The 12780-nt window shown below is 44.5% G+C and overlaps 1 long non-coding RNA gene across 1 annotated transcript; it reads left to right on the plus strand.

Annotated features, from left to right (window-relative positions):
• LOC110261550 lies at positions 450–10300 on the plus strand. Its single transcript, XR_002345782.1, has 3 exons — positions 450–952; positions 7960–8045; positions 9830–10300. It is a non-coding gene; the product is annotated as an uncharacterized LOC110261550 (long non-coding RNA).

The following is a 12780-nucleotide window of genomic DNA, read 5'->3' on the forward strand; positions in this document are numbered from 1 at the left end:
GACTGAGGAAAGGAAGAAAGAGTTGGGAGAGACGTGTGCTTCTGATTTGTGATTGTTTAGAACTACTCTCCTTCCCACTCATATACGTAAAGGTATGGACTTTCAAAGTTGGCAATGAATGAGAAGGCCTCACTTTATGTAAAAGAAAACTCAGGGCAGAGGACAGAGCTGACTTTTCTGCAGTGAGAGAATTCATTGGCCAAAAAATTACAGCTGAAGACTCAGGACAATCTCTCTCCCTCTCTCCCTCTCTTTTTTTTTAGGACTGAATCTGCAGCATATGGAAGTTTCCAGGCTAGGGGTCAAATCAGCTACAGCTGCAGGCCTATGCCTCAGCCACAGCAACACAGGATCCAAGCTGCATTTTTTACCTACTTGGCAACGCCGAATCCTTAACCTACTAGGTGAGTCCAGGGATCGGATCTGCATCCCCTTGGATACTAGTCAGGCTCTTAACCCATTGAGCCACAATGGGAACTCTCAATCTTCTCTTAGCTCAAGGGAATGGAGGGGAAAATAGTTTGCATATATTGACAAGTTGCTTATTATAATTATCAACTTGAAGCATTTGGTGGTGTGTTTTCTCATCTGTCACTGTCAGTATATTCTGATAGGTGACTTCAAAATATCTTCCTAAAGAGCTGATCTCATTTCTTTTTGCCAAACTCCCACATGCAATGAACACAGAGTAAATCAAAAACAAACTCTAGCCCCAAGGGAACTGTGTAGTGTTATAGTTAGGTCACAGGCTCCAGCCAGGGATAGAAACTGAGAGTTTTGGTGAGCAAACTGAGCAAATAAGACCCAAGGTCAGGACACAGGGGGCAGACACTGTTGCCACACAAAATCCTAGCACCCGAGGTCACAGCAGAGTCAATGGAGAAAATGCCCGGGTACATGGGCATTTAGCAGACCAGGAAAGGACTGAAAAGCAGATCTGAACAGCAGAAAGGTAAGCCGGAAATTCTCCTGTGGCGCAGTGGGTTAAGGATCTGGTGTTGTCACTGCAGCCAACTGGGTCACTGCTATGTCACAGGTTCGATTCCTACCTTGGGAAATTCTACATGCTGCGGGCATAGCGAAAAGAAAAGAAAAGAAGATGAAGGAAGGAAGGAAAGAGGTAGCCATCTGACTCAGCTTGCAAATTAACTTCTACATGCGCACAAATGTAATCTGTAAATTATTTAGTAGCCATATTAAAAAGAGTGAAAAGGAACAGGTGAAATTAAATTTAATGTATTTTATTTAACTCAATATATCAAAAGTATTATAATTTTAACTTGTAATCAATATTGCCAATAGTTTACATTTCTCTTTCATCCTAAGTCTTCCAAATATAGGATGTATTTTATACTTTCAGCACATGTTAATTCAGACCGGCCCCATTTCAAGTGCTCAGTGGCCCATGCAGCCAGTGGCTTTTGTATCAGACAGCCCTAGGTTTAGAGACACTTTGACATTAAAGTATTTTGCCTCTATATTTTTCTTTCCTTTCCTTTTTTCTTGCTTCTTTTCAAAGCATGTTGAATTGGGTACCACTGAATTATGGAGGAAGTGGGTGAAAACTCTCATAATCTGAGAGTCTCAAGTTTGAAATTTTATTTGTTTTGGTTTTGGTTTTGGCCTTGCTGGAGGCATGTGGAAGTTCCCAGGACAGGGATGGAACCCGAGCCATAGCAGTGACCTGAGCTGCTGCAGTGGCAACATAGGATCCTTAACCTGCTGAGCAATGGGGGAGCTTTGTTTGTTTTTCAGCCCCGTGGTGCACAGAATCCCTTGCAAAGCTAAAAAGACAGGGAATCTGATGCAAGTGCCTGCTACCAGACATTCATTCCTTCTGTTCACTTGTTTCCTTACTTTTTTTCTCTTAACAATAGTTACTGGGAGTTCCCATCTTGGCGCAGCGGAAATGAATCCGACTAGGAACCATGAGGTTTGGGGTTCAATCCCCAGCCTCGCTGTGTGTTAAGGATCTGGCGTTGCTGAGAGCGTGGTGTAGGTTGCAGATGAGGCTCAGATCTGGAGTTGCTGTGGCTCTGGTGTAGGCCAGCAGCAACAGCTCCGATTAGACCCCTAGCCTGGGAACTTCCATATACCGCGGGTACAGCCCTAAAAAAAAAGACAAAAGACAAAAAAAAAAAAAAGAAAGAAAGAAAGTTACTACACATCAACCACGGGTCAGTTGTACCTAGAGCTAATTTTATAGGCCTATTCCCTAGCTTGTGAAACCTACAGTTTAGCAGAAAAACCAAGCAGATATTAAAATAAAATGTAGGAGTTCCCGCCGTGGCGCAGTGGTTAATGAATCCGACTAGGAACCATGAGGTTGCGGGTTTGGTCCCTGCCCTTGCTCAGCGGGTTAACGATCCGGCGTTGCCGTGAGCTGTGGTGTAGGTCGCAGACGCAGCTCGGATACCGTGTTGCTGTGGCTCTGGCGTAGGCTGGCAGCTACAGCTCCGATTCGACCCCTAGCCTGGGAACCTCCATATGCCGCGGGATCAGCCCAAGAAATAGCAACAACAACAACAACAAAAGACAAAAGACCAAAAAATAAATAAATAAATAAATAAAATAAAATAAAATAAAATAAAATAAAATGTAGTAAGTGTTGCAACTGGGGAAATCTGTCTGAGGGGCTGAGGGGCTGAGTGGCCACCTAGGAGAATCATTTAACTATCATGGGGAGACAAAAGAAGGCCTTATGGGGGTGGAGGAGGGAATGATGATGCCCTACAGAATGGCTAAGAAAAGGAGAAGGGAGGACTGCAAATTGCTGGAGTCAGAAAGAGCAGAGGGAGCAAAGGCCTGGAAGCCTTTTGTGGAACTGAAAGAAATGCTGTGTGTTTGGGGGCCCCCAGGGTGAGAGGTGAGGCTGGGATGGTGCGTTTTTCTCTGGGCAGCCTAGTTAACAGCAGGACTTGGAAGGCAGGATGTTGACAAACCTGGAATAGGCAGGCCCAGCACAGGAAGTACTCCACCCCAAAAATATTCCTTCACCAGTTCAGTTCCAGTTTACTAGCTACTGATTCAAATGGGTTAAGGAGCTCTTCTTTCTAAAAGGAGGATTTGCTCCTAGAGTGATTATTCTGTTTTCAGCTGATGTCAGGCCTTGAAACTTTATTTTTCATCGTTTTGTCTTTTTAGGGCTGCACTCTCGGCGTGCAGAGGCTCCCAGGCTAGGAGTCAAATTGGAGCTGTAGCCGATGGCCTACACCACAGCCACGGCAATGCCAGATCAGAGCTGCGTCTGTGACCTACACCACAGCTCATGGCAACCCACTGAGCGAGGCCAGGGATGGAACCCAAGTCCTCATGGATCCTAATCAGATTTGTTTCCACTGAGCCACGATGGGAACTCCAAAACCTTATTTTTGATGCAAGAAAACTGAATATGATTGAAGTTCCTTGTACCAAAGAATATATAAAATTACGTATAAAATAAAGAAGTAGAACTAAAGAAGTGTTAACTAAGCCCAGGGGAGGTCTGGGTGGGCTTCACATAGCAGAGGATTCTTAAACAGAGCCTAGAAAAAGAAGTAGGAGTTTTTCAGGCCTTCACATGGAAGGGCATTTTTTTTTTTTTTTTGATCTTTTTGCCATTTCTAGGGCCGCTCCCGAGGCATATGGAGGGTCCCAGGCTAGGGGTCGAATCGGAGCTTTAGCCACTGGCCTACACCAGAGCCACAGCAACGCGGGATCCAAGCCAAGTCTGCGACCTATACCACAGCTCAGGGCAACGCTGGATCCTTAACCCACTGAGCGAGTCCAGGGATCAAACCCGCAACCTCACGGTTCCTAGTCAGATACGTTAACCACTGAGCCACAATGGGAACTCCATGGAAGGGCATTCTGATGATAATAATAATGATATAATAATAATAGCCATTATTTATTGTCAGGCACTGTTCTAGTAGTTTACATTCTTAGCTCACTTTATCTTCATAAAAACCCCTAGTTATCACATTCCTGTTTACAGATAAAGAAATTGAGGTACAAATACAGAGAGATAAAGTAACTTGTCTAGAGTCACAAAATCTGCAAAGGGTAAAACAGTTTGGCCCAAAGCTCGCTTCATTAACCCTCTGTCACATCCTAGGGCTGCAAGCATTTGCATGTGCCTGGACTGTAGGGTGAGGGCTTGGCAAGAAATCAGAGATCAAACTGATGAGGGAGGCAGTGGCCAAATCATGCAGGGTTTCAGCATGAGCATCTTGAAGGCAGGCACATAGAAGCCTTTAGGTTAATGTTTTTTTATTACTTGCGTACATATATAAATGATTGCTACTGATCCTATCTTTGAATGTGGTTACACTAAGAGAACATTATATTCAAATCCAGATTTACATAAACCACATTTCCGGTGGTGATTCATTGCCTCAACAGATTCCCATGGAATCCCTCAAGAGGAGCCAATCCCTTGTCATTAGCTCTAGGATGCAGAAACTCAGAAGGCAATGCATCAGTGACAGAGGAGGAGGGGAGAGACTACGGTTGCCCCACTCTTGGCCCTTCACCCACAGAACCTCCACATTCACAACAGGGCTCTCTCCTCTTTAAGAACTAAAAAACAAACGGCATGACCCCTTTCTTGTTTCAGCCACAGCAGAATGACCAAACAGGAAATTGGTGCCCCCACCCCCACCCCATGTACACAAATACCAACTCAGAAGGCCCGCACTTCCTTCTCCCGCTGCCCCTGCAGCTGTCCAGGACTTTCTAAAGAGAGCTCTCTGAAAGTCTTCCAGGGAGACTTGATTGACTCCAGTAATCTCTGCACAGAAGGCACCTTTGATTTGGGGTAATGAGATCTCTTCCTGATGCTACTGTTTTGTTTTGTTTTGTTTCCACTTTTTAGGGCTACCTGTGGAGGTTCCCAGGCTAGGAGTCGAATTGGAGCTGCAGCTGCCGGCCTACACCACAGCCACAGCAACATCAGATCCAAGCCACATCTGAATCTACACCAAAGCTCATGGCAATGCCGGATCCTTAACCGGCTAAGCAAGGCCAGGGATCAGAGAGCCCACGTCTTCATGGATCCTGGTCAGGTTCATTAACCACTGAGCCATGAAGTGGCTGATCAGGTTCGTTATCCCCTGATGCCCCATGTTATACAGAACTACAATTTCAAACCTTGGTCTCTGATGTCCATAGCCAGTGGGTGGGTGGGCAGAAAGTCCCATCTCTTTAGCCTCAGACCTGATCAGGCTGGTGGATGGGTCCTCCCAGCAAACCCAGGTATAAACTTTTGGGAGGTGGCACCAGGGAAGAGCTAGGCTTCGTGTGGCCTGTGCACTGGCCTGCCCTGATATGCTTGGGCCACTTCCTTTCCTGTCAGGGTCATAGGAAGACCTTCTCCTTCTACCCACTACCTCCTTCACTGGGAAAGTCAAGGAGAAACTGATGAACCACAGGGGTTTTTTTTAGGGTGGGTGCAGCCCTGTGGAGGTTCCCAGGCTATGAGGTCTAATCGGAGCTACAGCTACCGGCCTACATCACAGCAACGAGGGATCCAAGCCATGTCTGCGACCTACACCACAGCTCACGGCAATGCCAGATCCTTAACCCACTGAATGAGGCCAGGGATCAAACCACAACCTCATGGTTCCTAGTCGGATTTGTTTCTGCTGTGCCACAAAGGGAACTCCACTGAATCATAGGTTTTCAAAAACGGAGACAACTTTGCTTCTGTCCTTGACTTGTACCAAAGTAATTAGCTGGGGCTCAGTTATAGAATGACAGGCTTCCTCAGGTTTGAGTATTTGGATATCAGTTTGAACGCACTTCTTGTTTTTAATAATTAGCATTCATTGTCCACTTACCATTTGTCATCCATTGTGCCAACAGCTTTATTAACATGTATTAGCTTATTTAATCTTCAGATGATGAAAATGATTTTTATTCTCATTTTACATACCAGAAAACTGAGGATACAAAGAGTTAACCAACTGGCCCAGGATCACATAATTAAGGAGTGGTTGATCAGTGACTCAAAGTCAAGTGGGTCAGGGAGTTCCCGTCGTGGCTCAGCAGTAACAAAGCCAACTAGGATCCATAAGGATGCAGGTTCCATCCCTGGCCTTGCTTAGTGGGTTAAGGATCCAGCATTGCTGTGAGCTATTGTATAGGTCACAGACGTGGCTCAAAGTCAAGCCACAGCTCACAGCAACGCCGGATCCTTAACCCACTGAGTGAGGGCAGGGATCAAATCCGCAACTTCATGGTTCCTAATTGGATTCGTTAACCACTGAGCCATGAAGGGAACTCCATTTTTTTTTTTTTTTTTTTTTTTTAGGTCCACACTGGCAGTATATGGAAGTCCCCAGGCTAGGGGTTGAATCAGAGCTACAGCTGCCATCCTACACCACAGCCACAGCAATGCCAGATCTGAGCTGGGTCTGCAACCTACATCACAGCTCATGGCAATGCCAGATCCCCAACCCACTGAGCATGGGCCAGGGATCGAACCCACATCTTCATGGATACTAGTCGGATTCATTTCTGCTGCTCCAGAACAGAACTCCCTGAATTATTTTCATCAGAGATACCATTTCCACCCAAGCACTGTAGGGAAATCTCATTAAGCCTTTCCAGATCCACCCAGTTTATATTAATCTCTCCAGGTCCTATTCCTTCCTAATAGATCCCCCTTATCTCAATTATTTCTTGCTCAGCCTATCTTTTATTTAAAACCATAAGCTCCCAGGAACAAAGCCTGGGTATTAGCCCTCTTGTCACACCCAACCCTATTTCTAATCTGTATCTGACATTATGTTTCCTCTAATACAATGCAAAGCTGGCCCAGCTGTGACCCAGCTTCTCTCAGAAGTCTCCTTTGACTAAGGCCATGCCTCAAAGATTCTTTTCTTCTCTGAGATTCTACAGCAAGTAGAGGCTAGCAGTTATACCTTAACTTGTTTCCTTTCATAAAGCTGTTTTTTCGGGTTTTTTTTTTTTTTTTTTTTTTTTTGCTGCTGCTGCGAATGAGCTTCAACGACAAGGGCCATATCTTCTACTTTGATAAATCCACTTTCAGCCTTGAGCACACAAAGTGGGCCACCATCTCCATGGATCTCTGAGGATAATTCATCATTCTTTTGTTTTTTGGTCTTTTTAGGGCCACACCCACAGCATAAGGAGGTTCCCAGGCTAGGGTTCAAATCAGAGCTACAGCTGCCAGCCTACACCACAGCCACAGCAATGCCAGATCTGAGCCACGTCTGCAACCTACACCACAGCTCATGGCAATGCCAAGTCCTTAACCCACTGAGCAAGGCCAGGGATTGAACCCACGTCCTCATGGACTAGTCAGATTCATTACCACCACACCACAAGAGAACTCCAACCCTTAGAATCATTCTTTTTTTTTTTTTTTTGGTCTTTTTTGCCATTTCTAGGGCCAATCCCAAGGCTTATGGAGGGTTCCAGGCTAGGGGTTGAATCGGAGCTATAGCTGCCAGCCTACACCAGAGTCACAGGAACCAGATCCAAACTGTATCTGTGACCTACACAACAGCTCATGGCAACAATGGATCCTTAACCCACTGAGGGAGGCTGGAGGTTGAACCTGTGTCCTCACGGAACTAGTCGGATTCATTGCCACTGAGCCACAATGGGAACACCATACTGAAAGTTTTGGGTTTTGGGGTTTTTTTTTGCCTTTTAGGGCTGCACCGGTGGCATATGGATATTCCCAGGTTAGGGGTGGAATTGGAGCTACAGCTGCCGGCCTACACCACAGCCACAGCAACACAGGATCCAAGCTTTGTCTTCGACCTACAGCACAGCTCACCACAATGCCAGATCCTTAACCCGCTAAGCGAGGCCAAGGATCGAACCTGCCTCTTCATTGATACTAGCCGGATTCCTTACCGCTGAGCTACAATGGGAACTCCCTGAAAGATTTTAATGTAAGGAAATAACACCATCAAATTAATGACCTGGATACATCTCTGGCTGTAGTGTGGAGAAGAGATTGGAGTGAGGCAATACATGGGAGCAAGACTGCAGGCTGGACGATGGATCAGGAATTCATTGCAATAATCAGGGTAAGTAACAGTAGCATGAACTAAGGTAGTAGGAAAGGAGAGAGTGGATGAATAGGAGAGATATTAAGAAAGTAGAATAAGGAGTTTCTGTCATGGTGCGGTGGGAACTTCCTCTTGTGATCGGGTGGTGCCTCTGTGGAGATTTAGAACATAAAATGAAGAACAGGTCTTTTATGGGGAGTAGTGAGGATGGGGAGATGTGACATTTGGACATAGTGAGTTTGAGATGTCTATTGAACATCCAAGTAGAGGTGTCTGGAGGCAGTTGATATAAAGGTCTAATAATGTCCAGGAAGAGATACTGGAGAGTTGAATGCATAGAGAAGATAGTTGAAGTCATGAGAACAGATTATGATCACCCAGAGGCAGTGTAGGGTGAGAAGATGGAAGAGGATTCCAACATTTAAGGAATGAGCTAGAGTCCATGATGGAGGAGTTCCTCTTGTGGCTCAGTGGGTTAAGAACCCAACTGGTATCCATGAGGATGCAGGTTTGACCCTTGCCTCGCTCAGTGAGTTAAAGGATCTGGTGTTGCCGCAAGCTGGGCATAGGTTGCAGATGTGGCTCGAATCTGACAAGGCTGTGGCTGTGGTGTGGGCCAGCAGCTATGGCTCCAATTTGGCCCCTAGCCTAGGAGTCTCCATGTGCTGTGGGTGCGGCCCTAAAACGGAAAAAAAAAAAAAAGAGTCCATGATGGAGACTGAGAATGACAAGCTGGAAAGAGGCAAGTTGGAAAATGGGACCTTGAGGTTTCAGTCAGTTATTTTATGACTTTCAGCCATAGGAAAGTCATTGAATTGACTTTCATTGAATTGAAGAAAGATGTAGATGATGGTTAAATGGACATGTATATTTGTTAAAATTCATCAAGCTGTATACATATCATTTGCGCATTTTATTGAATGTAAATTAGACCTCAATAAAACACTCAGAATAAAAATTTTATAAGAAATAGCTGAACATGACCATATGCTGGGAAAAGAGAAAGTTGAGGGAAAGAAATTAAGAAAAAGAAGGGGGAGTTCCCGTCGTGGCGCAGTGGTTAACGAATTCGACTAGGAACCATGAGGTTGCGGGTTCAGTCCCTGGCCTTGCTCAGTGGGTTAACGATCTGGCATTGCCGTGAGCTGTGGTGTAGGCTGCAGACGCGGCTCAGATCCCCCGTTGCTGTGGCTCTGGCGTAGGCCACTGGCTGCAGCTCCTATTCGACCCCTAGCCTGGGAACCTCCATATGCCGCGGGAGCGGCCCAAAGAAATAGCAAAAAGACAAAAAAAGAAAAAGAAAAAGAAGGGGTTTTTTTGTTTTTGTTTTTGTCTTTTTGCCTTTTCTAGGGCTGCTCCTGCGGCACATGGAGGTTCCCAGGCTAGGGGTTGAATCCGAGCTGTAGCCACTGGACCTACCGGCCTATGCCACAGCCACAGCAACTAGGGATCCGAGCCACATCTGCAACCTACACCACAGCTCACAGCAACACCAGATCCCTGACTTACGGAGCGAGGCCACAGATCAAACCTGCGTCCTCATGGATACTAGTCGGATTGTTTCCACTGCACCACAATGTGCCTTGAGAAGGGATGATTAAGGGTAAAAGTTCTGAGGAGGTGTAAGAGAGACACTTTGGGCGGGTGGCAGAGTTAGCTTTAAAGAGGAGGAGGTATTCCTCTTTTAACTGATAAGAAATGAGGAAGAAGGGATGTTTGTGGAAGCAGATAAGTTGGGTAGGGATTAAGGTAGTAAGTTGAGTTTTTCTTCAATAGTTTCTTTTTCCCATGCAATTGGACAGCCCAGGGATAACCAGGACCTACTGACAGCTACTACATGAGTGAGCTCGGAAGTCGGTCCTAACTCAGCTGTAGCCTTCTGGAGACTGCAGTCCCTCTGGACAGCTTAACTGCAACTTCATGAGAGACCTTGAACCTAAACTACCAGGGACCCAAATTTCTGACCCACAGAAACTATGAGACAAAGTTTTTTGCTATAAGTTGGTAAATTTGTTATTTACCAATTTTTGGGGGTAATTTGTTATACATACATGGATAACTAATTCATCAGATTAATGAAAGTGAAGGGAAGGTGGTGATCGGTTTCCAGGACCCAGCACAGTTGGATAACTTTCTCCAGCAGCCCTAGACAACTCCAGACAATATGCTTGTCGACTTTATATGCCATTGATATTATGCGATGTCCAATAATATCTTTTTTTAATAGTATTTTTTATTTTTTTCTTTCTAATTTTGCTGTTTTAAGGCTGTGGTTCCCAGGTTAGGGGTTGAATCAGAGCTGTAGCTGCCAGCCTAAGCCATAGCCACAGAAACACAGGATCCAAGCCGCGTCTGCGACCTATACCACAGCTCACGGCAACGCCGGATCCTTAACCCACTGAGTAAGGCCAGGGACTGAACCCACATCCTCATGGACCCTAGTAGGGTTCGTTAACCACTGAGCCACGAAGGGAACTCCTTCGATAGTATCTTTTGATAAAATAATTTTGCCAAAATCTTATTTAACTTTCTTAATGAGCTATTAACCATTAACACTATGTCTGACTTTAAAAGCTTTTTGACAAGAATGTGTCCTGTCACTGTTTTGACTTTAAAAAGCATAGCTTGAAGTTCCCATCATGGCACGCAGAAATGAATCTGACTAGGAACCATAAGGTTGTGAGTTTGATCCCTGGCCTATGCTCAGTGGGTTAAGGATCCAGCGTTACCGTGAGCAATGGTGTAGTTCGCAGAGGCGGCTCAGATCTGGCGTTGCTATGGCTGTGCTGTAGGCTGGCAGTTGTAGCTCCGATTAGACCCCTAGTCTGGGAACCTCCATGTGCCACTAGTGTGGCCCTAAAAAGCAAAAAAAAAAAAAAAAAAAAAAAAAAAAAAAAAAAATTTAAATAAGTAAAAAGCATAACTTTATTTTTTTATTTTTATTTTATTTTTTAAGGGCTGCACATGTGGCATATGGAAGTTCTCAGGCTAGGGGTCAAATAGGAGCTGCTGCTGCAGGCCTATGCCACAGCCACAGCCACACCAGATCCAAGCCTTACCTGTGGCCTAAACCACAGCTCATGGCAATGCTGGATCCTTAACCCACAGAGCGAGGCCTGGGCTCGAACCCGAAACATCATGGTTACTAGTTGGATTGGTTTCCACTTGTTCCCATTGGTTCTGGGAACTCCAGATAGCTTTATAGTTTTGATCACTTCTCTTACTTTTAGGAAGAAATTTTATCAAAGTTATATCAGTAAACATTATTTTGTGGGATCTTCTTCCTCCAGAAAAAATATTTTTTGTGGTTACTAGATTGGCCACCGAACTTTTTTCAAAAATGGCACTAAAATTTCATTTGTTTGACTAAGTTTCATAATCTATGTAATGAAATAGATGTAATGTACTGGGGGCCAGGGGCAAATGGACTACCAGTTTAATAAAAACATACATCTTAGAGCCTCATTGTATGTCTCATTAGCACTTTTCTTTTTCAACTGCTCATCATAATTCATTACACTTGTGACTTACCCAGACTCAGCACAGTCAGATTCACCCTTCACATCTATGTTTGCACTGGATTCCTGAGCAATGCTTTACTTACACCTTTTTTACTGAGTTTGAAAATATTCAGCATCCTGACTTAGATAATTTTCAACTAACTGATCTGATTAATGATCCATTTTTATGAATTGAAATAAACTACAACACAATGAAATTTCAAATTCAGCACATAAATAACACATATTACAAAATAATACATTACTTTAGATTAACTACATCCTACCAACTGAACATTAGCTGAGATAAACTATAGAGCCAATACAAAATAAACTTTTAAGAGCGAAATGACTATTGAGATATAACATGGTTTCTGAGAAAATCCTAATTAATCTGACATTTAAAATTTATGAAATAGATGGGAACAAAGTTTCTCTTCCTGCTGAAATAGCCTGTAGATAACTTGATATATCACTGGTCCAGGGATCTCATGTTGGAAAAATGCTGATAGATTAGGAGATATTTGCCCAGTCATGTGACTAGAGAACTCACTGAAGTGGAAGAGAGCAAAAACTGAAAGGAAATGTATAGTGTGATCCCAATTATGTGAAAAAATGAGTGTAAACTTTAAGTACATGGGGAAAAAGCACTATAAGGGAAAATTGTTGGAATTACCTGGAGGCACAGTGGGTTAGGGATCCTGTGTTGTCACTGCTGCTCTTTGCTACAGCCTAGGCTCTGGCCCTGGAACTTCAGAATACTGAGGGTGTGGCCAAAAAAACAAAAGCAAAAACTTTTTTTTTTTTTTTGTCTTTTTGCCTTTTCTAGGGCCGCTCCCTCGGCATATGGAGGTTCCCAGGCTAGGGGTCTAATCAGAGCTGTAGCCACCGGCCTACGCCAGGGCCACAGCAATGCAGGATCTGAGCCGCGTCTGCAACCTACACCACAGCTCACAGCAACGCCAGATCCTTAACCCACTAGGCAAGGCCAGGGTTTGAACCGGCCACCTCATGGTTCCTAGTCAGATTTGTTAACCACTGTGCCACGACGGCAACTCCAGCAAAAACCTTTATTTATTTATTTATTTATTTATTTATTTATTTTTGCTTTCCAGGGCCACATCTGAGGCATATGGAGGTTCCTGGTCTAGGGGTAGAATCAGAACTGCAGCTACGCCACAGCAACACAAGATCTGAGCTGTGTCTTCAACCTACACCACAGTTCACAGCAATGATGGATCCTTAACCCATTG

This window comes from Sus scrofa, chromosome 7 (genome assembly GCF_000003025.6).
Source record: "Sus scrofa isolate TJ Tabasco breed Duroc chromosome 7, Sscrofa11.1, whole genome shotgun sequence".
NCBI classification, from domain to species: Eukaryota; Metazoa; Chordata; class Mammalia; order Artiodactyla; family Suidae; genus Sus; species Sus scrofa.